General features: G+C 42.2%; 1 protein-coding gene across 1 annotated transcript in view; it reads left to right on the forward strand.

Moving 5' to 3' along the window:
* TMEM178A (transmembrane protein 178A) overlaps nt 1-25,797 on the forward strand; it is a 286,152-nt gene that overhangs the window by 103,178 nt on the left and 157,177 nt on the right. The window contains exon 2 of the mRNA XM_061432152.1: nt 4,243-4,412. The gene's annotated coding sequence lies outside the window, so the exon portion shown is untranslated. The remainder of the gene's footprint in view (nt 1-4,242; nt 4,413-25,797) is intronic.

The following is a 25,797-nucleotide window of genomic DNA, read 5'->3' on the forward strand; positions in this document are numbered from 1 at the left end:
CAATTTTCCCTTTATGTATAAATTCCTATACTGCCTGCATTTTTTATAATGAGCAGGTTTTATCTTTATATTCAGAGAAAAAGAATGGAGATGTTCTAATGGAGGAGAACACAAAAATATCAGTTGCACAAAATAAAGTTACCTTGAACTTTCCTTAGGACACAATTCATGTATCCTAATTTCTAATTGCAAATTGAAAATTTGAACCACACCTGAGTTAAGCACTTAAGAAAAAATTCACCATTTTCCTCTAAACTAACCTGGAGATGTGCAATAGCAAAGGTAGAACTATTTAAAATCAGGGAAAAGTGAAAATGGGATTAAAAAGGGGTGCATGTGTGCGTGCTCAGTCGTGTCTGACTCTTTGTGACCCCATGGACTGTAGCCTGCCAGGATCTTTTGTCCATGGAATTTTCCAGGTAAGGATGCTGAAGTGGGTTGCCATTTCCTACTCCAGGGAATCTTTCTGACCCAGGCATTGAACCTGTGTCTCCTGTGTTTCCTGCATTGGCAGGTGGATTCTTTACCACTGAGACACCTGGGAAGCCACTAAGAAGGGGCTATCTATCTCAAGGGAGAAATAATTTCCCAGAGTCAGTCAGGAGCACAGTAATCTCCATCTTCTTGTTTCTACATGTGGGGAAAAATCAAAACCACAGCTTCACCTCTTGGTTTTACTTTCAGAAAGATTACAAGCTTAATTATAGTTTTGGCCCAGGGTTTCATTTTACTTTTAAGTGAACCTGAGAGCTAGTATCCTAATCAGGAAACAATTTTTTTTTTCAGGATAAAGGTCTGGGGATAAGGGAGTTTCAGAGAAGTGAGATGGAGACCCAGTCCAGGATGTTCAAGCTGACATCAGAGGGTGTGAGGTCTTTGAGTTGGGGAGGGGCTGGTGACTTCCAGAGAGTGAGCCACATTCAGAGTGGAGATTTAGACTAAGCTAAGTCTGCAGATGAACTCAAGCATCTCCCTGATCTGCTCAACAGGAATTTTCCCAGGACTCAGAAAATGCTGTTGACCCCTCCACATTCAGGGTTGACTCGAGAATCAGTGGCTAGGGTCTATTCCACAGCCTGAACTTCTCAAAGATAAAGGAGATAAGTGAACAATGTTCCAAGAGCCACAAAAGTCCAACAGACATGAAATATATCTATTGGATAGGTAAGGCCTCTGTCTGTGAGAGATTTATAGAGGAGAGAGGCTCACATGTAATCAGAGAAAATCAGTGCTTGTATTTATGTGTAGGTGTCCATAAGTGCCTATTCCTAGGAAGGCCACAGCTTAGGTTCTTTACAAATAGCACACCATAAATGGAATTGGCCCAAACATTGCTGTTAGCCACAGTTTTGATCTGAAAGATCAAAGAGAACTTAAGAAAAAAAAAAATAAGTCCTGTGACTTATCAGAATGTTGTTAAATGTTCCTTGGCCAGGAGTAGTCATACATGATACAATGATGTACCTTATCACTCACGATTTATTATTTGAAAAAGGGTAAAGAAGTTGTTCTCCCTAACAACTCTAGCAAGAAAATACAAGGTCTTGCTGTGCCCTTTCTAAAACAACTTCCTGAAGAACAAAACCCAAAGCACAAAGAGCATTGCAGCTCAGAACATTTTTGCCTGGCATTTCTGATAATATTGTGCTGATTCTAATGTGCAATATAGATTGCATTAGCAAGGTGTAACAAGAAGCAATCAGGGTATATAAAGCATGTTTTCTCCTTAGCCCTGTCTGACACTGTACCCTAGAGAGGTGGCAGGAACCTTTGGGTCTCACATCAGAGACGGCAGGCAGGGACTTAATATGATGACTGATTGCTGAATTTCACTAACAAGCACCAGATACTAATCTATGTAGAATCTGTGTCTTGTATATAAGTTACAGGCATTTGGAGTTTTCTACTAATCTGAGAAAAAGAGGCTTCTGCAGCTGGAAGAGTGCATGCTGGTTTTATTCAAGCATGTTGAACTGTGTCCAGCATATAGTAGGCTCTCAAAAAATATGTTTTTACGTGATAAATGAATGAATGAAGTACTGTTAGGGCACACTGTATTAGCCAGAGTTCTTCAGAGAAACATAACCAATAGATGCATGTATATATGTGTTTATATACACTCATATATATAAACATATATAATGCACACCTATGTATATATAGGAGTTGGCTCACACAGTTATAGACGCTGAGGAGTTCAGACCCAGAAGAACCATTGGTATAGTTCCAGTTGAAGTCTGAAGGCCCTGAGAAGCAGAAGAGCTGATGGTGTAAGTCAATTTCAGTCCAAGTTTGAGTCTGAAGGCAAGAGAAAATCAGTGTCCCAGATCAAAGGCAGTAGGGCGGAGAGAGAAAATTTGTTCTCACTCATCCTTTTATTCTGTGCAGGCCTTGAGTGGATTGGTGAAGCCCATACACACTGGGGAGAAAAATCTGCTTACTCAATCTGCAAATGCAAATGTTAATCTCATCTGAAAACATCCTCAGAGACACACCCAGAAATAATGTTTCCACAATCATCAGGGGCACCCTGTGGCCCCATGCAAATTGACACATAAATATTCTCCAAATCCCATGCTCATCCTACCCCCTTAGTAGGACAAGTTTCATGAACCAAACACCTTTTCTGTGACTTTTGAAAGGAATGAATACGTTTGTGAGGCTAAAGTGGATGGTTTAAAATCAAAATTTTCTGGACGTGAAGTTAATGGCACAAAAGTAGACCCATGATTTCTGACAGTATTCAGTGCCTGCTGGATACACTTGATTAATTGGTACTGTGCTCCCTTAATCAGCCACACTTTAATACTTGGATAATCAAACCAACGTCAGAGTGTGGGATGCACAGAGGACAGGCAAAGGGCAGAGTCTGAACAGATGGGTAGGTGAGAGAGCAAAGAGGCGGGCCATGCAGAGGCCGCAGTTAATGGGCAAACATCTCAGCTAAGAGTTTTCACCTGGAATCAGCTGCTGCTGCTGCTGCTAAGTCGCTTCAGTCGTGTCCGACTCTGTGCGACCCCATAGACGGCAGCCCACCAGGCTCCCCCGTCCCTGGGATTCTCCAGGCAAGAACACTGGAGTGGGTTGCCATTTCCTTCTCCAATGCATGAAAGTGAAAAGTGAAAGTGAAGTCGCTCAGTCGTGTCCGACTCTTCGAGACCCCATGGACCGCAGCCTACCAGGTTCCTCTGTCCATGGGATTTTCCAGGCAAGAGTACTGGAGTGGGGTGCCATTGCCTTCTCCATGGAATCAGCTGAGTAGGTTTAAAAACTATCCTGTCCAAGCCTTCCTTTAGAGCAATTAAATTAGAATATCTTGGGAGGTGGGAGATGGTGGCACCAAAGTGCAAGTAATTTTTTGTTTTTAGTTTTTATTAAAAATTGTATTTATTTTTAATTGAAAGATAAAGGCTTTACAGTATTGTGTTGGTTTCTGCCAAACATCAACACGAATCAGCCATAGATGCTTCTAAAGTGCAGCCTGTTCTGGGCTGTCCAATCAGTTCTTTACTAGAAGAGAGTGAGATGGCTCCTTTGTGAAAACCAACTCAATGGAGAATAGTGGTTCCCAAACATGTCTGCACATTGGAATCATAGTTTGGAAGCAGGTTTTGGAAAGCTTCAAAACCTCTTATGCCTGGAATCTACCCCTAGAAACTGTGATTGAATGGAACTAGGTGTAGTCTGGGCTTTGGAATTTTAAATAGATCCTCCCAAAATGCATAATCTCTAGTCCCACTCCAGATCTCAGAATTTGCATATAGATGTTTTAAAAATTGTGGTAAAATACAGACATACCTTCAGTATCTGAGAAGGATTGGTTCCAGGAAACTGCTGATACCAAAATCCACAGATGCTCAAGTCCCTTAGATAAAATGGGGCAGTATTTGCATATAACCTACACACACCCTCCAGTATACTTTAAATCATCTCTAGATTACTTATTACCTAATTCAACGTAAATGCTGTGTAAATGGTGAGTGGCAAATCAAGTTTTGCTTTATGGGATTTTTTTTCCCCCAAATATTGTCAATCCATGGTCGGTTGAATCTGTGGATGTGGAATCCATGGATATGAAGGGTCAACCGTACACATAGCATAGAGTTTACCATCCTAATCACTTTTTAAGTGTACAGTTCAATACTGTGAAGTATATTCACATTCTTGTGCAATCAATCTCCGGAATTGTTTCCATTTTGCAAAACAGAAACTTCCACTGAACAACTGCTTCTCATTCTCCAGGCTCTGATAACCACTTGTTGGGATGCCTTCTGCAAGCATTGTAGCTGCCAGCCTCAACACTGAGTCCAGTGACAGCAACTGAGACTTCAGTGATTTATTGAATAGGGGATCTCATGAGTCCAAAACAAAGGGTCCTGGAGCAACCCCTCAAAATGTAAGGCCGACGACAGGTAAGACACAGCAACCTTTGACTTGGGGGGAGAAGGAGGCTACCATTTATAGGAGGAATTGAAGTCAGGTTGGCTTACCAGTTACCAGGGAAACCAGCAGCTGAGACTCATGCCTTATAGCCCCTCAGGTTAACAACCATTATGAGGGCAAATGTTTCTCTGTAATAAACTACCAGGTAGAGCTGTTCTGGCCTAAGGATTAGAATAATCACTAGCTGGGGCAGGGGTGAGCACATTCATGTAGGTGAGGTGTAGGTGTAACAGGGGCTGGTCAATAGGGGACGTACAGACAGCAAGAGAACAGTCATCTTGAGGAGCCATCCACCACCATTCACCACCAGTCTACCTTCTTTCTCTATGAATTCAGCTATTCCTGGTGCCTCGTGTAAGTGAAATCATACAGTATTTGTGTTTATGTGACTAGCTTATTTCACTTCGCTCAGTGCCTCAATGTTCATCCATATTGTAGCGTGTGTCAGAATTTCCTTCCTTTTTAAAGTCGAATAGCGTTCCACTGGATGCATATACCCCAGCTTGTTTATCCATTTTATCTGTCAGTAGGCATTTGAGTTGCTTCACTTCTGGACTATCATGAATAGTGCTACTAGGTATACAAATAAATATCTCTTTGAGACCTTGCTTCCAGTTCTTTTGGGTATCTCCAGAAGTGAAATTGCTGGGTCAGACAGTAGTTCTATTTGTAAGGACCCATCATACTGTTTCCCCCAGAAGCTGCACTATTTTACATTTCTACCAACAGTGTACAGGGGTTCCAACTTCTCTCTTCTTGCTGGCAATGTATTTTCTGTTTGTTTTTGATAGTAGTTATCCTAATGGGTGTGAGAAGCAGAATCTGCATTTTAACCAGATCTGCAGGTAATTGTGTTTGGTTACAGTTTGAACTTCTGTTGAGGGCAAAATTGGGTGAGGTAATATATAGGGGGACTAGGAGAAGATAAAGGCCAATTAAGTTTGCTATGTAGATTCTACTGGTGCTGTCTCTAGGCTGATAAGGGTCTAGGATTGTCTCTGATGGTTAACTTCTGTCTTTCCTGGAAGAGAGGGGAGAAGGGGAAACTTTACGAATTTATATCCTGCTTAGTAGGGGAAGGAGAGAGAACTTTTTTGGTCTCGTTTTTTTCGATTGTCTTCAGCTTAAAATAATCAGTGTGTCAAAGTGGCATATTTCAGGGTGGCGTATTCTTACTCTTCACAGATAGTCTAGAGTCCCTGTATTCATTATGCTACCAGCTGTGAAAAAGGGTCCCATAACACTCCTCTTCCTTCATCACTGAGGATTCACTGCCTTCCCCAACGTCACAGAAATAAACCTGCTCAAGGGCCTCAGGGGCTCTCAGATTCTCCAGCATGTAGCTGACATTCTCAACAAGATATCTTGATGGAAATGATGTTATGGAAATTTAGAATCCAGCAGATCCCCTTGGAAGTGCTAGTTTACCACTGCTTCTCATTTATTAAATCAATGCTTATTTCTGACCCAGAGCTGGATACAGATCTTCTTCCTTATTCATAAACAGTATATTCTCTAAATTGACTCACCACTCTCTACCCTTGCTTCCAATGACAGATGGTGGCTATTTCTTGTGTTCCCTGCTTTTGAACATGGTCTGTGGACTGAGCATTAGGGAGAAAGTGCACTGACTGTCTCCACAGTACATATGTGACCTTCTCCTGTGGTCCTCAGGAAGCTGGGCCTAGCAAAGAACTTTAATATTCACCAACAGACTAAGCTGTAAATATCAAACTGTTTGTTTAACTTGTAACATTAATCTTTCTGTGGCTTTAGGCATAAAATAATAAGGAAAACATCACAACTTACTTCAGCAAGTCAATGGGCCAATGAAATGGATGTTGTTATGTTTCAAAATTGTGCCAAGTTTATGTTGATAAAGTGACTTTCTCCTGGGAATCTAAAAAATAGTGCCTATGGTTCTAATCCCACGTGACTCTGACTATGTTTTAGATTTACATGAAACAGGAAATTGGCCCAGTGTGGCCTCATTCATCTTCATAACTCCTCTACTGATGGAATTTATAGTGGGTGTAGTGTTATTATTCTTTCACTACTGAGCTCTAGAGAGATTAAGCTTTCAGTCAAGCTAGCAAATTCTGTATTGGTTCCAGAACCAAGAGAAAAAGAATAGGTCTGTGGCTATGTATACATTAAAAATCAAAACTTTAAAAATTGCTGTTATATGGTGGAAATGAAGACATTTTGCTAATCAAAAGCAGGTGTGTCTCACAGACTGAGTCTATCAGTGCCTGGTTATAATTGACTTGTTGGTCCCATAGAACAACTGGTCAGTTCAGCTTAACCACAACTTTGATGGATTAAAAACTCAAACTTAGAATGTTTGACCTATCATCTAAATTGACTGTGTAGACCAGCAGCATGTGGACTGTTACAGTTAAGGTAGTCTTTCTAATCACCTTCAAGAAAAACCATCTGACTCTACATTTTCATTCTCGGGCATTTATCAAATAGGAAAGGCCAAATACCTCCAAATCCTTCTTTCCACATCCTTTGAGTGTGTTATGCATTTTGACATGGTCCATATTTCTGTTAGAAATTTTCTTACCTCTTAGTACAGTTCAGTTCAGTCACTCAGTCGTGTCCGACTCTTTGCGACCCCATGAATCACAGCACGCCAGGCCTCCCTGTCCATCACCAACTCTCGGAGTTCACCCAAACTCATGTGCATCAAGTCGGTGATGCCATCCAGCCATCTCATGCTCTGTCGTCCCCTTTTCCTCCTGCCCCCAATCCCTCCAAGCATCAGGGTCTTTTCCGATGAGTCAACTCTTTGCATGAGGTGGCCAAAATATTGGAGTTTCAGCTTCAACATCAGTCCTTTCAATGAACACCCAGGACTGATCTCCTTTAGGATGGACTGGTTGCCTCTCCTTGCAGTCCAAGGCACTCTCAAGAGTCTTCTCCAACACCACAGTTCAAAAGCATCAATTCTTCGGCGCTCAGCTTTCTTCACAGTCCAACTCTCACATCCATACATGACCACTGGAAAAACCATAGCCTTGACTAGATGGACCTTTGTTGACAAAGTAATGTCTCTGCTTTTCAATATGCTATCTAGGTTGGTCATAACTTTCCTTCCAAGGAGTAAGCATCTTTTAATTTCATGGCTGCAGTCACCATCTGCAGTCTTAGTACAGGAGACCTGAAATAATAACACTTAAACAAGATAGAATTTCTTTTTTTCACAAATAAAAGAAGCATAGAGAATTGGTGTAGCTCACAGGCAGGACATGAATGTTCTGTGCCTGCTCTTGTTCAATCGCTAAGTCATGTCCGACTCTGCGATTCAGTGGACTGCAGTATACCAGGCACCCTGTACTTCCCAGAGTTTGCTCAGATTCATGTCCATTGAGTTGGTGACACTAACCATCTCATCCTCTGTCACCCTCTTCTCCTCCTACCCTCAATCTTTCCCAGCATCAGGGTCTTCAATGAGTCGGCTCTTCGCATCAGGTGCCCAAAGTATTGGAGCCTCAGCTTCAGCATCAGCCCTTCCAATGAACATTCAGGGTTGATTTACTTTAGGATTGACTAGTTTGGTCTCCTTGTAGTCCAAGGGACTCTCAAGAGTCTTCTCCAGCACCACAATTTGAAAATATCAATTCTTCAGTGCTCAGCCTTGAAAGCAAATTGCTTCTGTTATTTTAGGCTATTATGACAGAGAGTAAAGCATTTGTAGATTTGATAACTACATCTTAGATGGCCAGAGTGGGTCAGTGTGCTCTAGCACAGATGACTTCAGGAAGAGTAGCAGCTACAAAAATTACTGATTATGCTTTTGATAACCTACTATCATGCTCTTAGATCCATTTAGTCACTACACAGGTGAGTTAAATGAGGGCATAACAGAACTCACCATTTCTTTAGTTTTCTTTGATGATGACACATTTCCAGAATTCTCTTAAAAATACAGGGTTACTTTTGGTTTACTATTTTGTTAGGAAGAGACAGTCCCAATAGTGCTCACTTTGGGTCAGGAAGCCAATTTGAAGATTCTCCTATAATACTAGATTTATCCACTCAGACTGTAATTCAGGAAATGGGGCTAATAACCCCATTGGATTGGGGTTGGATTAACAGAAATTTTGTTCCTATCATGAAATGGACTTGGACTCTACCTCCATTTATCTCTGGATCCCCTTATGTAAGGCTCTGCTTTGAATATGTGTGGGGGGAGCAGCGATATTCTGGGTCCCTGGGGGTTAGTCCAAGTCCAAAGCCACCTTGATAATTTGTGAAAGTTATAGGTATTTCCCATTCTCTAGTACACAGTTACCTTGGTAAATGTATGCAGGCACTTTAAGTATAGAGACAGATTTTCATAGGTTCTTACAATGTCCTTCCTCAAGATTTCTCCTTTTCATTCACTGGATTGAGAGTCTGAATATTGGGAAATAGGTCATGATCCTGTAGTGATGATTTAAGACAGGTATGATGATTTAAGTCTAGGTTCACCAGGCTTAGATATTTTTCAGTTTTACAGGGCAAGGAAATCCTGAATAGGCTGCCCATCTAGTTCAGTTTTAGAAATATCGTCATCAATTAGCCACCATGAAAAGATCCCTGGAAGTCAAATCATTCTGCTATTATAACCACTACATCTGCTCTGTTTCTGGCACTTAAGTCCTACTATTTAGTGCCTGCCCCTCTTGATATCCATCAACCCTGCTGAAATCAGGGAACTAATTTTAATAGCAACGTCTCCCACCTTCATCCTCAGGGTACAGCAGAAATTCAACAAAGCAGTCTTCAAGGATTCTGGTTCTTTCTTCATCAATATTTTCCCCAGTGCTTTAGAAAAGGGAGTGTTCTCTGGTCTTAGTTTGGGTATGTGCTAGATATTGTGTATGATAAATCCACCTATACAGTCTTATCTCCCTACGTTTCTGGAGTCATAGCATTTCAGCTTCCTTCAGTGATAGAACACAGTGGAATCCAGGTTACAGTCTACCAACTGAGTTAACAATTGGCTCAAGCTAAGGAGAATGAATGCAGAATCCCTGGATCTCTGGCTAGTGCATCCACGCTAATAATTTGGCCCATAAGATTATGTTTCTGGTAGAACACTCAATAAATTCTCCAAGTTTTTACCAATATTACTTTGAGCAAAATCTTGCAATTCTTTTGGCGTATGAATCTTTTCCTTCTGTGTTTGACTATTAAAATTGGTCTCTAAAGGCATGCTAGATCTAGAACTAGTTACAAGCCTGCAGGGAATGAAGGATCATGGGTGAAAAGCAGGAGAAGAGGAATTCCAGTAGGAGATAACGGTCTCAGATGAAGTAACTATAAGGTTTTCAAGCAGGCCAGGTGAGCATTTTCAGACAGGGGAGAAGGTACAGCTTCTTTTGGTAAGAAAGGTGCAGCGGAATTTGAGGCTACTCAGAGTCATCTAGATCCATTCAATGCCCTCATTCCATTTCTTATGGTCCCCCTTTCCCAAACAAGGCCCTGACTTTCACATAGGATATCTAGTGAGGGCATGAATTCAACTTGCACTGAAATTCAGTAACTGGCCAGATCTGACTCTGCACTGGCTTTGCATTTGACAGCCACGTGACTATAAGAGATTAAAAAAACTCTTTTAAAGGAGTCCTAAAAGCTTCCTGTTTCTCTAAGAATATCTGGGTATGAGAATTTACATTCTTTAGTCTGTCTTCATTTTTATAAGCTCACAGATGCTAATAGAGGCAGCCATCTCAACCCGGATTTTATATATTCCTTAACCCCAATGTAATGATGTTAAATGGAAAACAATCAGAAGGGAAGGCAAAATTTTCAATAGTCACTTCATTCTGTTAGGGAAACACTGGCTGAAGCCTCCTGGCCTGGCCAGGCACCATAGTAACCAGGGGCATGAGTTATCTTAACCACAGGAGGTCTGGTAAGTGATGTGGGACTAACAAGCTACCACCAACTGGAAGAATTCAGGAAAGGTCAAAAGGAGAGAGGAGATGTCAGGCCATATGTCTTACCAACTTCCCGGAATCCTTGTTGGAATCCATCTTGGCCAAGGAGTCTGATTGGCCAGAGGCAGCCTGGAAACTAACACCATCACCATAAAACCTGAGACTGTGAGCCATGTGGCAGAGCACTGCTCTCCACCTAGGTGCCACTTCCCAATAAATTCTCTTTCTTTGTCAGCACATGTACCTCCTCAGACAACTCATTTCCAAGTGTTAGACAAGAGCCCACTCTCAGGCCCTGGAAGAGGTCCCCTTTCCTGCAACAATTCCAAATGACAAAAGATAATATTTAAGTTGCTGTTTATTATCTCACATACCATGGGTTACTAGTCATGGTCACATACCATGACTCACATACCATGGGTCACATCCCATCATTTAATGATACTCCAATACTTACTTCAAGCCCAAATTGGTCAGATAGTCAATCTAATGTTCCATGTCCTTGAAACCTATTGTTTGCAACCATTTATAGTCCAATTTTTGTACTGATCAGAGTTCTTTAGTTGTAATCAATGAATTTTCTCTGGTTACTTTAAGCAGAAAGGAATTTATTCAGGGATATAGAGATGAAAAAAATCACACAAATATTGAAGAAACAGACTTTAGGTAAGCTTGCAGGAATAGTCTCAGTGTGCATATCCACATTCCAAAGTGACCTTCCAGAGGAGTTACAGCATCTCCTATGATCAGAAAGCCACTATGCTGCTGGTTTCAGTCCATGCTAGAAATGTGAATTACTCATGCCCCACCTATTCCCTGTACAACTTATTCTGAATCAGTCTAATATGGATGCATTGCATTGCTGGAATATCAGTCACCCTAGGTGTCCTGCACAAGAAGAACTGGGAAATACAATTTTTAAATTTGTTTATTTATTGTTGAGAAGACAGGATCTACACAGTGAGGAACTATTAAGACATTAAGAAGGTGATCAAAATATATGTGTATTTTGGTCACGTGGTATGGCATGAGGGAACTAAGTTCCCAGACCAGGGACCAAACCCTCATCCAGTGCCGTGGAAGTGCCGAGTCTTAACACCTGGACTGCCTGGGAAGTCTCTGTTCTTTGGACAGCTGAGAAGAAGCCTGGAGAACAGAAAAGAAAAGAGCAATCAGAGTTTACTTCTTGGATTGGGTGGTAGGCCCATAAGGATTCATTGTTTATTTTGGCTGCACCACACAGCTTGTGAAATCTTTGTTCTCCAACAGGGGATCAAACGGCTGCTCTTGGCAGTGAAATCAAGGACTCCTAACCACTAGACCGCCAAGGAATTCCCAGGATTTGTTATTTCCTAATACTTTATAATGAATACAGATGCATAATGAATTCATATGGGTTCTCCAGAGAAACAGACCAATAACATTGCTCAATCTATCATCTATCTATCTGTCTGTCTATCTATCCATCTATCATCTACTGTAAGGAATTAGCCCATGAGAATATAGAGGTTAAAGTTGGCAAGCTGGAGACTCAGGAGAGCCAATGAAAGAGTTTTAGTCTGTGCCTGAAGGCTGGCGACCAATGACCCAGCACAAATGCCATGAGGCAGAGAGTAAGAATTCTTTCTCGTGTGTGCTCAGTCAGTCGCGTCTGACTCTGCGACCCTGTGGACTGTAGCCTCCAGGCTCCTCTGTCTATGGGATTATGCCAGGAGAATATTGGAGTGGGTTGCCATGCCCTCCTCCAGGGGATCTTCCTGACCCAGGGATCAAATCCATGTCTCCTGCGATTCCTGCATTATCAGGTGGATTCTTTACCACTGAGCCACCTTGCTTCCCTGGTGGCTCAGCAGTAAAGAATTCGCCTATAATGCAGGAGATGTAATGTAGGAGACGTGGGTTCGGAACATCCCCTGGAGAAGGAAATGGCAACCCACTCCAGTATTCTTGCCTGGGAAATCCCATGGACAGAGGAGCCTGGTGGGCTTCAGTCCACGGGGTTACAAGAAAGTCAATCGGACATGACTGAGTGACTAAACAAGAATTCTTTCTCACTCAGTCTTTATTCTACTCAGGCCTTCAAGAGGCCCACCCACAAGGGGGAGGGCAATCAGTTTTTATTCAGTCTACTGATCCAATGCTAGTCTCATCCAGAAGCTCACTGGCAGACACACCCAGAAGAAATGTTTAAACCAAATATCTGGTCTCTCTGTGACCAAAATTGACACATAAAACGAGCCATCACAATATGTTACCTATTTTATGTATATATCAAAGGATACTATTTTTGTTATGAGATTAAAAACAAGGATTTGGGGGCAACAACAAGTGACTGATGGCCACTACGAAATGAAGTCCCTGTAGTTAAGTTTTCGACTGAGTTTAAGTGTAAATGCCCAGGGAAGGAGTAGTTTTTTTTAGTTGCTATTAGCTGCAGTCCATGGGGTCGCTAAGAGTCGGACACGACTGAGTGATTTCACTTTCACTTTTCACTTTCATGCATTGGAGAAGGAAATGGCAACCCACTCTAGTGTTCTTGCCTGGAGAATCCCAGGGATGGGGGAGCCTGGTGGGCTGCTGTCTATGGGGCCACACAGAGTCGGACATGACTGAAGTGACTTAGCAACAGCAGCAGCAGCAGCAGCAGTCATTCGTATCTTGGTTTGAAGGGGGAGGGCTTCCCTGGTAGCTCAGCTGGTAAAGAATCCGCCTGCAATGCAGGAGACCCTGATTTGATTTCTGGGTCGGGAAGATCCCCTGGAGAAGGAATAGGCTACCCACTCCAGTATTCTTGGGCTTCCCTGGTGGCTCAGTTGGTAAAGAATCTGCCTGCAATGCAGGAGACCTGGGTTCGATCCCTGGGTTGGAAGATCCCCTGGAAAAGGGATTGGCTATCCACTCCAGTATTCTGGCCTGTAGAATTCCACGGGGTTGCAAAGAGGAGGACACAACTGAGCCACTTTCCCTTCACTTGAAGGTGGATGAGTGGGTTGTTGAGTGGAGTTTGGAGAGAGAGAGAACCTAGATATTTGAGGGTTGGAAAGGTTGAGAGCACCATTTAGAGGAATAAAGGAGGAAAGAATGAGAGCTTTGGAGCTCTAAGATAGATTTCTGCTACTTTACATTATAGTTGGAGCTGTGCTCTCTCCTGACATCTGCCTGAGGTCTTTTGCATTTTTGTTTTTTCACCTTAAAGGATATTGGAATTTTAAGGTGCCAGTAGATTATCTCCAGTTTGTTATGTATCTATCAGTATGCCCAGTTTTTATTTTTTTTCACGTACATGGCAGGATTCTGAATTAAAACCTGCTCTTCTAACTTCTCTTTCTGATTTTCAGGGTATTCAGTTCAGTTCAGTCGCTCAGTCGTGTCCAATTCTATGTGACCCCACGAACCGCAGCACGCCAGGCCTCCCTGTCCATCACCAACTCCCGGAGTCCACCCAAACCCATGTCCATCGAGTTGATGATGCCATCCAACCATCTCATGCTCTGTCGTCCCGTTCTCCTCCTGCCCTCAATCTTTCCCAGCATCAGGGTCTTTTCCAATGAGTCAGCTCTTTGCATCAGGTATTGGCCAAAGTATTGGAGTTTCAGTCTCAACATCAGTTCTACCAATGAACACCCAGGACTGATCTCCTTTAGGATGGACTGGTTGGATTTCCTTGCAGTCCAAGGGACTCTCTTTAGTTTGCACAATTAGAAAATGCAGGTAGATTTATATACTTCATTATCTGCTGCTATTTGTTTCAGTCTTGGATTGGAGGAACCAATGAGCAGAAACTGCACAAGGGAACTTTCTTCAAACCTACAGTTTATGAATAATACATAATTCACCGTGACTCATGAAAAGCAATGGTAAACAAACCCCAAACAGTTGGCCACCTCCTCTGCAATCCACAGACAGTGGTTCCTCCCCTTGCAAACTGTGAACGGCAATATTTGAAGGTAGCAATGGAAATTGGTGGTGCTGGTTTATCTTTAGCGTCTCCCATATGCATATTGGCACACGGTGAAGTCATAAAAGTGAGTGCAAGCAAAGAGAAAAAGGTGTCCCAACTACTAAGGTATCGGCAATTTGTGGAAAAGGAAGCTGTTCCCTACCCCACTGCTCAGAAGTCCTCCTTCCCTTATCATTTTCCAATTGTAAATGGGGAGCCACACCTGGCTTCAAATACTGCCTCTGCTACTGATGACCTTTATGTCCTTGAACAAATTACTGACCTTTTATTCTTTTATTTTAATTTATTCTCTTCTTTCAATTTTGGCCTCCTTTCAATAAGAAGAGATAGTAGCAATACTTATCTTTAAACACTCAGAGCTCTTAATTATGAGCAACAGCAGCTGACTCTCACTGATTAGGCAGAAAAGATACTGGGTAGCTCACAAAGCGGTTGGCAAGGCTAGAGAAGCAGGCTTGAGGCTAAGCTTCTGGGGTCAAGGCCTGAAACTATGCTGCAGAAGCGACCCAGTAAGGGAGCTGCTGACCCCGCTCCCCCCAGAGCACAGAATGGCCGCCAGGAACACAGGCTGTACTGCAGCTTTGCTAGCACTAATACTTCTGGGCCAGGAACTGACCTTACGACAACTGGTACCCTAGAAGACTGGATGTGTCTGCCATCATCCTTGCCAGCAAATGGGTCCCAGGCATCACCTCCTTCCTGTGGTTCATCTTTTCTGATTAAACTTTTGCCTGGGAGCATCTCAGTGGCAGACCCTAGGCATCATGCCTTCATTCTGATGCTGAGGTCTCTGGGGAAGCAAATTTTCTGATGACTTCAGGGAGGCAGAACTCATAAGACAGGGAACTGCCTAAACATAACAACATGGTCAAAAGGTGAGAGGCAATCTTGAAACATGACATACATTCTCTCTCAAAGAATTGTGAAAACCAAGCATGTCAAATGGTATGCATTTGGGCTTCATTAATTTTTGTTTCCTTTTCTTCTTTATCAGAAATACCTGTTTGCTCATTGGATTCACTCCCAGACAGGTTTCTATGTAGGGATGATTTATATATAAAGTGGAATGGAGCTTTGACCCAGAGGAAGGTCCACGTGGAAGGCTCTCTGTTTCCTAGGGCCATTCCTTGGATGTACTTGACCTCTTGACTCCTGACCTTATCTGCCCTGACCCATGGGACCTTCTCATTCCTTCCTCTTACACTTGACCTTTTGATCCCTATATCTTTTGCTTGCTTATAATCACAGCAACCCACCGACACTCTTCACTCCACCCCTCAGTTTTGTTTTAAGCTCTTGGTCTCTTGACTTGTATTTTATAATAAATTCTGATACCAATCGGAGTCTTTTTTAGCCCTGACTTCTGGACAATTTATGCAGCGTTTTCATATTTTGCATAATCGTTGAAGGAGATCTAAGAAATACTCAAAAATATTTTAGATTTATAAAATAACTTTCCTATCTTTAGTGAAAGAGAAGTGAAGAAAGTCTGAAATGGAGTTATAAGAAGAGAAAATAAATAGTTACAGAATAGTTTTCCTATCACCCAATTCTTCTGCCCCTTTTCCTAAGAAGTAGTTCATTAGGACTTTGTATCCAGAGGGGAAAAAATATCACAGTAACAACCTGCTCCAAGAAATAAGCTTACTGATAAAATTTACCCAAACTCTCTTAAGACAAATTCTGCTTTCTCTTCCATACAACTGCACTTGCTAAATTTCCAGAACTTCTTCCCAACTAAAACACAGGGCAGCATTTTCAACATTAACAGTCTGGTATACAGCTGTTGGAACTCTATGGGCTAAGACAAAGCCTTGAGGAGCTGGAGAGAAAGCAGGATGATCCTGTTCTACCATCATGATTCAGGGAGCCAGGAATTATTTATCTAGGATTATTTATTCAAATTGTCCTGAAATCTCTCAATTTCATTTGACAGTCTGTGAAATGTTCAGTTCAGTTGACTGGAAATGTCCTCAAGAGCCCTTAGGCTTGTTTGTATCTTGGGATATGATCTAGAGAAGTATACACAAGCAGATAGAGTAGATAATTCTTGTTCAGAGCTGTCACAGTATAGTGACTGATCCTCAGGAAAAAGGCAGTTGAAGCTGTGTGGATCTATTTTACATCATGGATCTCCTTCAGAGAGTAGAGTTCTACCAGAGAATGTTGCAAAGAGTAACCAGATCTTTCTTGATCAATTGCGTCCATCAAAATAAAGCATTAGTAGAGAAAGACAGAGGACATCAGATGAAAAAGAGTTAGCACATCTTAAGAAAATTATCTTTGAATGTGGCCCCATCTATTTACAATGGTGGGAGAACTGTACTTAGAGTCAGACCACTTTGAATCCCAGTTTTATTACTTTTAGAAGAGCATTTTGAATGAGATGCTTGTTCTACTATTATATAACTTCTTTGTTTTACAAAAGTGAAGGACTTACAGTGCAAATAGTCCAGAATCCCTTCGGTTCAGTTCAGTTGCTCAGTCGTGGCTGACTCTTTGTGACCCCATGACTCACAGCACGCCAGGCCTCCCTGTCCATCACCAACTCCCGGAGTCCACCCAAACTCATGTGCATCGAGTTGGTGATGCCATCCAGCCATCTCATCCTCTGTCGTTCCCTTCTCCTCCTGCCCCCAATCCCTCCCAGCATCAGGGTCTTTTCCAATGAGTCAACTCTTCGCATGAGGTGGCCAAAGTATTGGAGTTTCAGCCTCAGCATCAGTCCTTCCAAAGAACACCCAGGACTGATCTCCTTAAGAATGGACTGGCTGGGTCTTCTCGCAGTCCCTTAGTAGCATCTAAATTAACTAAGATTCTTTGCCTTGATGGTGTAAAGGCCCTGAAAAGGATAGGACAGAGAGAAGTAATTCCAAAGAAGGAACATGGTTCTGGAAAGGGCTGGAGCATATTACCATGGAAGTGGTAATTTTAGCTGGAGTGCCCAGCTTGTGATATCCTGTTGCCCTTGAGTCAGTAGGAGGTCACTGACATAGCCAAAATCATGCTCAAAGAGAAATGGAGAGAATCTTTCAGGCAGATTTCATCTACTATTAAATTTTGCCTACACTTTGCCCTGCTCAGAATATTTAGTTAAGCAGCAGGAGAAGCAGTAGTAGCAGATCAGAAAAAGTCTCTTATTGATGGTGGCATGAATGAATAACAGGTGTTTTCCCAGCTAGTTGGTTTTATGCTGAAAGCATTCAGAGCCACAGCCCTGTTGGGGAAGGGAATCCCAGACTGGCTGCCAAATTTCATCATGGGTCATGTGGATCTTATTCTTTCTGGTTTGGTGACCTTGGTCCAACTAGAAGAATAACTTTTGCATGAAGGGGCAACAGAAACAGGTAAAGCTACTGAATGGGAACCAGGTGGACAGCAACCTCTCTGTCCCTTTGTACACGTCTGGTGTTTGGAGGGTTGGTCTGGTTGATTTTGGCAAGTCTGTCTGCTGGGCTCCTAAACACAGCTTCTAGGAGCTCAAAGCATGTATCCCATTCCTCTTTCCCTGGGTCTGTTACACATGATAAGTTCTAAGAACAATCTAAGACTAGTCAGCGCCTCAATGCTGTGTTGAGAATATAGGCAAATATTTTCATTATTCTGTTGTCAGAATAATACAGTGGGGGAGCAGGAATGAACTCTTTTGTTTGCCAAGTCCAAGACAAGGCCCAGATACAGAGCACGGGCTGCTATTTACCCTGGATCATCTGAAAGAGCATTTGAAGGAAGTGGAAACTTTCTGAAAAGGAATTAGAAATTACCAGTGTGCACGACCATTAGCTCTCACTGTCAGGTGGAGTTTGTGCAGTAACCTATTATTAATAAAAAGGGAATGAATATCTTCTAGGTTTCAGGGTTTAACCCACCGACTAAACAAAAACCATATTGCTGATATGCAGTTTTACATAAGTCATGGCAGGAAGGCACTTGTTTTGCCAGTTTAAGGTGGCACTGTATTTCGGGGAAATACCTTTTTGTTTTGGAGGGAGAGTGATGGCTGTTTATGTGCAGCAAATTCTTGGGCCCTGAAATACTGCTTTGTACTTCCTGACTGTCTCTCTAGGCTGCTTGTGACTCACAGTGTAAGAATCCTTTAATTATTCTGAAAGCGGCTGGCTGGTGGTATGTTTCCTTCTGTCCTTCCATTTCTATCTCTCAGACCATGATAGTTCTCCAGGCTGGAAGCTTGCTTGTCTACTGGCCTCTCCCATGCCATGCAGCCATTGGGGGTACATAGTGGCAAGTCCTGCCCTAAAACAGGGCAGGTGCCCCTATATATATTTAGGGGGGGTCCTGGTCTCATTCCCAGTCCCCAGCTAAGAAGGGGCCTCAATAAAAAATGAACCAGGGCCAGCCAGCACCCCAATCCCCACCGCTATGGCTGTGTTTTATTGACTAACCTTCTGTTTTTTTCCTTTAGACAAAGCTCATCATGATTTGTCTTTACTTCTCAGTTTTCTTTTCTCATAAAGGATCTATTTTTAGAGACCTTCTTTTTAACCAAGAAGATACAGTTTTCTGGCCAATCAGACCTCTCATTGTTGATATAGAAGGCCAGACTCCCCGCCCCTTTCTCTTTTCTTGTGTGTTCTTGTCCCAGCATAAGCCAGCACCTTCCTACAGAGAACTTAACTGGTACTTAGGAGACATTAATTCACCTGCTGCATAAATACTTATCCAGGGTCTGCCTTAAGTAAGGTGACCAACTATGCAGTTTGCCTGCCACTGTCCTGGTTTTAGAGATGAGTCTAGGAGCTGAGTGTATATCTGACCACCAGCTTCTCAGGTTATTCAGTGACCTGTGATTGCAGTTTCTCCACGAGCAAAACATGGCATGGTAGAAAGGGCACTTACCTAGAACTGGGGACCCTGGGCTCTGGTCCCAGTTTGACCACTACCAACGCAGGGCCTCAGGACAGATCACTGAACTTCAGTTTCCTTCTCTGAAGAGCTGGATTTCATGTTCTTTGACTTTTTTGTTTTACAACCAAGCTTCTACAGTTCTGTTTCTAAAGTAACTTGATAAGCCAATTCACACTAATTAGTATTACTAGATAAGAAGTAATGGGTAGTAAGGTTTGGTTGATACTTGCTGATGATACTAACATTTATAAGGTCCCTATTCAGTGTTGACAACATCCATTACTTCATCCTCACAGTAACTTGTGGGGTGGGTGCGTTCTTTCCTTTCCTTTACAGATGAGAGACTCAAGGCCTAGAGAGGATAAGTAATTTGCCCTCAGATCACACAGCAAGTTATGAATTAAAGATCAGAACCTGGGAGGTCTGACTTTCAAGTCCAAATTTGAACTGTTGCTCTCATTGGCTAAAGATAAGTCAACAGTTAAAATGAACAGGCTAATTGTTTTCTCTCCAAGGACTGTAAAAAAGAAACTGGCTATTTGCTAAAGGGTATGGTCCTGAAAAAGCATGATATTTAGGAAATTAGGGTTTTCATCCATAGCGAGGCCCCTCCTTGCTCTCTAAGACTGACCAAAGGACGGCAGAACCAATGGAGAATTAGAGCATCCTTCATCCCCCACTGCTTTTTTTTCCCCCACTGTTTTTGGAAGCTTTAGGATATCTCCCCTCCCTGCAGGATCCTGAAGCACTTTGGGTGCTGTTAGCAAGGCTCAGAGAGTCACTCCCAGCAGTTCCCACTGCCTCTCACTGTTGTTGGTCTGAGAATTGATTCCTTTTAGATCTCGTTTGCTTCCCAGTGCCTGTGTGGGGGTGTCTGTATGGATGGGGTGGGGGTGAGGGATTGTAGAAAGATTCTTACTAGGCATGTTTCTTTTCTTTCTTTAGAAAGGATAATTTGAAATATAAACAAAATAAGGCTGTGGGGTCACATTCACAGCAGCTGGCAGAGTTTCACTTAATTAAACTACTCTGATTGCTTTATTCATACATTTCACTTGCTCCATTCCCTTCCTCTCTGACTCCTTATAAAGGCAATGCTATTTCATAGGGAATGGGGAGAGAAATTAAACACTGTTAGTTTTTGAGACCAACACTGATTAGCAACATTTATTTTACTGTGATTGCCTACGTGAAAGTATGCAAAAGTAAATTTATATTCTGAGCATGTGACTGCTTTGGACTGAAGCGTTAAAGAGAGTTAACAGTTTTGGGAACTCACCCTCATTTGCTCTAAATTCCCTAAAGTGAGGTAGGACAGAAGTGCAGTGACAGGAAACGGAAACAAATGCCAAAAGCGATGGTCATTTGAGCTGCCTGCCATCAGCAGGGTCATTCTAAAACCCAGACCTGATTCATTTTCTCTCTTGCTGCAAAACCTGACGCAGATCTCTTGCCTGCTAGGTCGAGGGGAAGCGCCTTAGCCAGGCATGGAAACTATTTCACCACCTGGCTCCATCTCTCTCCAGCCTCCAGTCTCCCTACACTCACCACTATCTTCCCAAGGCTCTGATCACATGACCCCCACACTCCCCTCCCCAGCATCATCCTTCTCACACCTTCATGACTTTTTCATAAATGATTCCCTTTTCCTTTGATGCCTTTCACACCCACCACACCCTTGTCACCTGATGAATTTCTCCCATCCTTTCAGTTGAAGTTCAAAGCTTGTCTTTTCTGTGAAGCCTGTCGGGACACCCCCTAGAGGAGTTGGTCTCTCCCTCTCTTGTGTCTCCATATTACTTTGCATACTTTCATCAGAGCATTTATCACAATGTGTTGTCATTTTTGTTGACACAGCCATCTCCTTCATTAGACCATGTCTTATTTATCCTTGTTGACTCATTGAAAAGACTCTGATGCTGGGAAAGATTGAGGGCAGGAGGAGAAGGGGATGACAGAGGATGAGATGGTTGGATGGCATCACCGGCTCAATGGACATGTGTTTGGGTGGACTCTGGGAGTTGGTGATGGACAGGGAGGCCTGGCGTGCCACGGTCCACGGGGTCGCAAAGAGTCGGACACGACTGAGTGACTGCACTGAACTGAACTGAATCCCTTGCCAATTTCAGAGTCTGGCACAAGCCGGGAAGTACTTAGTACCTAGGAAATACTTAGAAGATGCTTACTGAGTGAGGACATCACAGCTGGCATGCTCTGTCAGCTGTCATGCACTGTGTGTGCTATGTACGAACATCATGTAGGTGCTGGCACATGCGTGAATGTGTGTGTGCTCAGTTGCTCAGTCGTGTCTGACTCCCTGCAACCCCAAGGGCTGTAGCCTGCCAGCCTCCTCTATCCATGGGATTTTCCAGGCAAGAATACTGGATTGGGTTGCCATTTGCTCCTCCAGGGTATCTACTCAACCCAGGGATTGAATCTGTGTCTCCTGCAATAACAGGCAGATTCTTTATCACTGAGCCACACTATCTAAGGAGAGAGAGATAAAAATCTGAATGACATAGGTCACAGTCCTTCAAGAAATATAACATTCCATATGAGATGAGGAAATAAAAAGCAAAACAAACAGCATGCAGAGATACAAGTACATGGCTATGAGAGCTTAGGGGAGAGGGAGTTGGTTTGGCGTTGGAGGTAGGAAGGAGGCATCTCAAAATAGGGCCTATGAAAAGATTTTGACAGATATAGAAATAGTGGTGGAGTGGGGGCATCTGGGCTGAAGAGACAGTGTGAAGAAAGGCATGAAGATAAGGACAAAGAGATTTCCCTGTAACAAAAGGTCTGAGAGTTCTAGTCTCACCATAACTAGGGAGACTGAACACTTAAAAACAAAATCTAAAATAAATCCCATTAATATCAATAAATACATTTTCCCTTGTTGCCTATGGTTGCATCCTCTAAATAGTAGTGGTGATTAATCACCTCCAAATTGCTCAAGGATATGAAGCAGGGTGTTCATAAGTCTTTAGCAGCAGGAAATGCTTGTTGCAAATAAACTATTTACAATTTACTTTGTAAGCCTCATTGCTGATGGGACTGCGCAGTGGATCATAACAACAGTAGGTATTAGCTCAGTCTTAACAGAGACACAAAGAAAATGTTTGTACGTGGCAGCCATTTCCTGTTGCAAACAAAGTTTTAATGGGCTTGGCTACAGCTTGAGAGACTTTCAAAATATAGCCAGAAAACACCGAGTCAGTTAATCCTTTACACGACAATTGTGTTTTGAAAATAAAAAGAAAGCAAGTCAAAAATGTTTGTCCCTTAGCAATCCTTTATGAAAATTAGACTTTAAAATCAGACATAAATGCGATATACGAACCAACCAGGAACTGTGTATGATCAGTTTCTAAATTAAGGAAGGCAGGTTGCTAGTTTGCCAAGTTTATGTCATGTGCGTCAGCAATGAACAGTTTGCAGATAGAAATTATAGTTTATATTGAAAAGTTTTAAACTTTCCTGGGGGATCCTCCATTACCAGTGATATTTATAAAGCCTCTTGTTACCATATGAAGCTGGCGAAAGGAGTATTATGTAGACCTACTTCCTACCTTCTGTGTTACCATGATAGATGGTTGGGTTCATGCATTCAAGGACTTGCAGATGTCAGAATAAAGATAACCAGTATCTCTTTCATTTCCTTCTTAGTCTTTACAAGTCAGCATACCGTCACATTCATTTTTTTCAGTTTTTCATAAACTGATGCAGTAAATAGAGCATGAAAAATGATCTTATTCTACAGATGAGGAAACCAAAAGCAGCGATGCTCAACAAATCGCTCATACACCGCTAGATATTGCCACAGAAAGAACCAGAACTCTTGCCTTCAGATTTCATGTCCATTGCTACACAATGGTGCTCATGAATAAACTTACCTCCCATGGAGTGTTATAGAGACAGAGAGCAAGAGTAAATATCTGACGGCCATGGAGGTCACTGTAAGGAAGGATGACAATTCCATGATAAATAGGGATATCTCAGAGGCAGCCTTGACTGCACCTCTCAGGTCAGAGGTCCACTAAAGTAATGAACATATTCCCACAAAAAAAAAATCAGATTTAAAATCTCCAGGTCTTTCATAGGCAACCAAATACTATCACAGCCAAAGTTGTAGACAATAACAATAATCCACAGAGAACATCTATAGGGCACTTGATCTACACCAGATTCTACACCAAGAGCTTCATGCCCACCATGTCTTTTAACAGCAACCCTCTGAGGAAGACACTATCACTGTTGTGACACAGATAAGGAAGTTGAACCTTAGATTGTTTGTCAAGGTCTAACAACAAATACCACCGAGCAGAGAACGGAACCCATGCAACTTGCCCCCAAAGCTGGAGTGTTTCTCCTAAATTATTCCAACTCCTATGTGTCAACTGTAATGTCTATAGGGTGAGGGAATGGAAAATATACAGGAGTGATGGTTGAGTTTGACCCTGAAGATTCAGTTCAAGTGTTAGATTACATCTGAGAAGGCAGAGCCCACAGGGAAAGCCCTCAGTCATGGGAACCCAGAAGCAATCTCCAATTCTGTGTCTCAAACAGCAGATCTGTTGGCAGACAATTAAAGGGCATTAGAATGTCAAGGACCAAACTGCTTCTAATATTTTGTCACCTCTGTTTCCCTCTTATTCTTCAGAACTTTCTGTTTTTGTTTGGTTTTATCCCATTTCAAGGGTAATTTTGTAGATCTTGATGTGGCTGCCAGTAGAGTTATGTTTCTAGTTATCCTCCAGAATTTTTAGCATGCTTTCTAACTCTTAGAACACTCACTGCTTCTGATGAGACAAAGAAAGAAAATATCCCTTAAACACAGGTGCAATGGAATAAATGTTTGTGTCCTTCCAAAATCCATATGTTGAAACCCTCATTTCAATGTAATGGTATTTGAAAGTGGGGCCTGTGGGAGTAATTAGGTCATGATGGTACAGCCCTAATGAATGGAATTCGTGCCCTTATAAGAAGAAGTTGGAGAGTTGCCTAGCTCTTTCCTGCCATGTGAGGATAGAAAGAGATGTCATCTACTTGCAACTTAGAAGAAGTCCCTTACTAGGATCTGATCTCAGACCTCCTGCCTCCAGAACTGCGAGAAATAAATTTCTGTAGTTGATAAGCCATCCAGTCTATCATATTTTGTTATAGCAGCCTGAACTAAGATTTGTAGTGAGATGGATAGAACCTTGCCTCTCAGTGGAGTGTGCTTTCTGTTCACCCCTACATCCTGCTCCTGTTCCTAAAGTTTAGGTGGGAAGCAAAGCTAGCCGGCCTCCTGAGAACCCATCGTTTACTCTCTACAGACCTGACGCCTTCCTAGTGAATCTCGGAAGAAACGCTATGCAGTCGCCTTTTGAAATGAAATGCTTTTCTATTGAACCAGAAAATAATCACATCCTCCCATTTACTCTTTAGGGTACAAATTGATCTGACTTGATTTGTCAGAGAGCCAGAACTGCAGGCAAATAGACACCGGAGAAATCAACCAATCTTTTAAGCCAGCAGTAATTGTTGCTCCTGTTGGCTGGCTAAATGACTTGTATCTGGAGGAGATGCTTGGAATGAATCAGAGTGCCCGAGGTGACAGAAACACAGAGCTTTCCAAAGTGGGCTCTAACAGAGCAAGTGTTTCTTTCTGTCTTACAAGGATTTGGTTTTATGCCCCCCCCCCCCCCCGCCTTTCCCTTTTATCCTGTCTCCTGGAGCTAGTATCTTCTGCAGAAACCAAAGGTGACGCATGTATATAATGGTGAGGAAAAGTAGCTTGTGTGGAGATGAGAAGAGATGGGTGTAAGCATTTAGTACAGGGATATGCCTATTTCTGCCTTGGTCATTAATAAACCCAGGAAGTAAGTAGGCACTATATCAGAGGGGGTGAAATCCTTTTGCTGGCAAGCTGTCCATTTTTAAATTGAAAAATAGTTTAAATATTAAAAAAAAAAACTGTGAAAAAATGTAATTGACACTCATGAATCAACTACCTAGATTGAAGAGCTGCTATTTTGTCATGTTAGCATTGATGCCTTTCCCTTCTTCCTTTCTTCCTCCCTCCTTCTCTCTCTCTCCCTTCCCTCCTTTCTCCCTTTCTTCCTTCCTCAGATACAAAATATTGCAATATAGTTACATCCCTGGACTTCCAATCACAGTTTTGTTCCATTTTCTTTCCAGAGAGAAGAGCTCTTACCACATTAGAGTTTATCTTCCTTGTTCATTAAAATCCTTTTACTGTATAGATACACATGCAGAAAGATATGTAGTCCTCTTTGAAGGTGAACTTTTAGTATTAACCCTTGGGATATATTTTTCATGTATCTTTCAAAAACTTAAAAAAAATGCATTTGTAACTCAATTTAACTTTTAAAAAAATTTATTTTATTGAAGTATAGTTGATTTACAATGTTGTGTTAATTTCTGCTATTTTTTCCATAAGATTTAATAGGATATTGAATATAGTTCCCTGTGCTGTACAGCAGGACCTTGTTGTTTATCCATTCTATATATAATAGTTTGCATCTGCTAATCCCCAAATCCCAATCCATCCTTCCCCGTTTCTCACCTCTGTGTCTGTGAGTTTGTTTC

Source organism: Bos javanicus, chromosome 11 (assembly GCF_032452875.1).
Source record: "Bos javanicus breed banteng chromosome 11, ARS-OSU_banteng_1.0, whole genome shotgun sequence".
Lineage (NCBI taxonomy): Eukaryota > Metazoa > Chordata > Mammalia > Artiodactyla > Bovidae > Bos > Bos javanicus.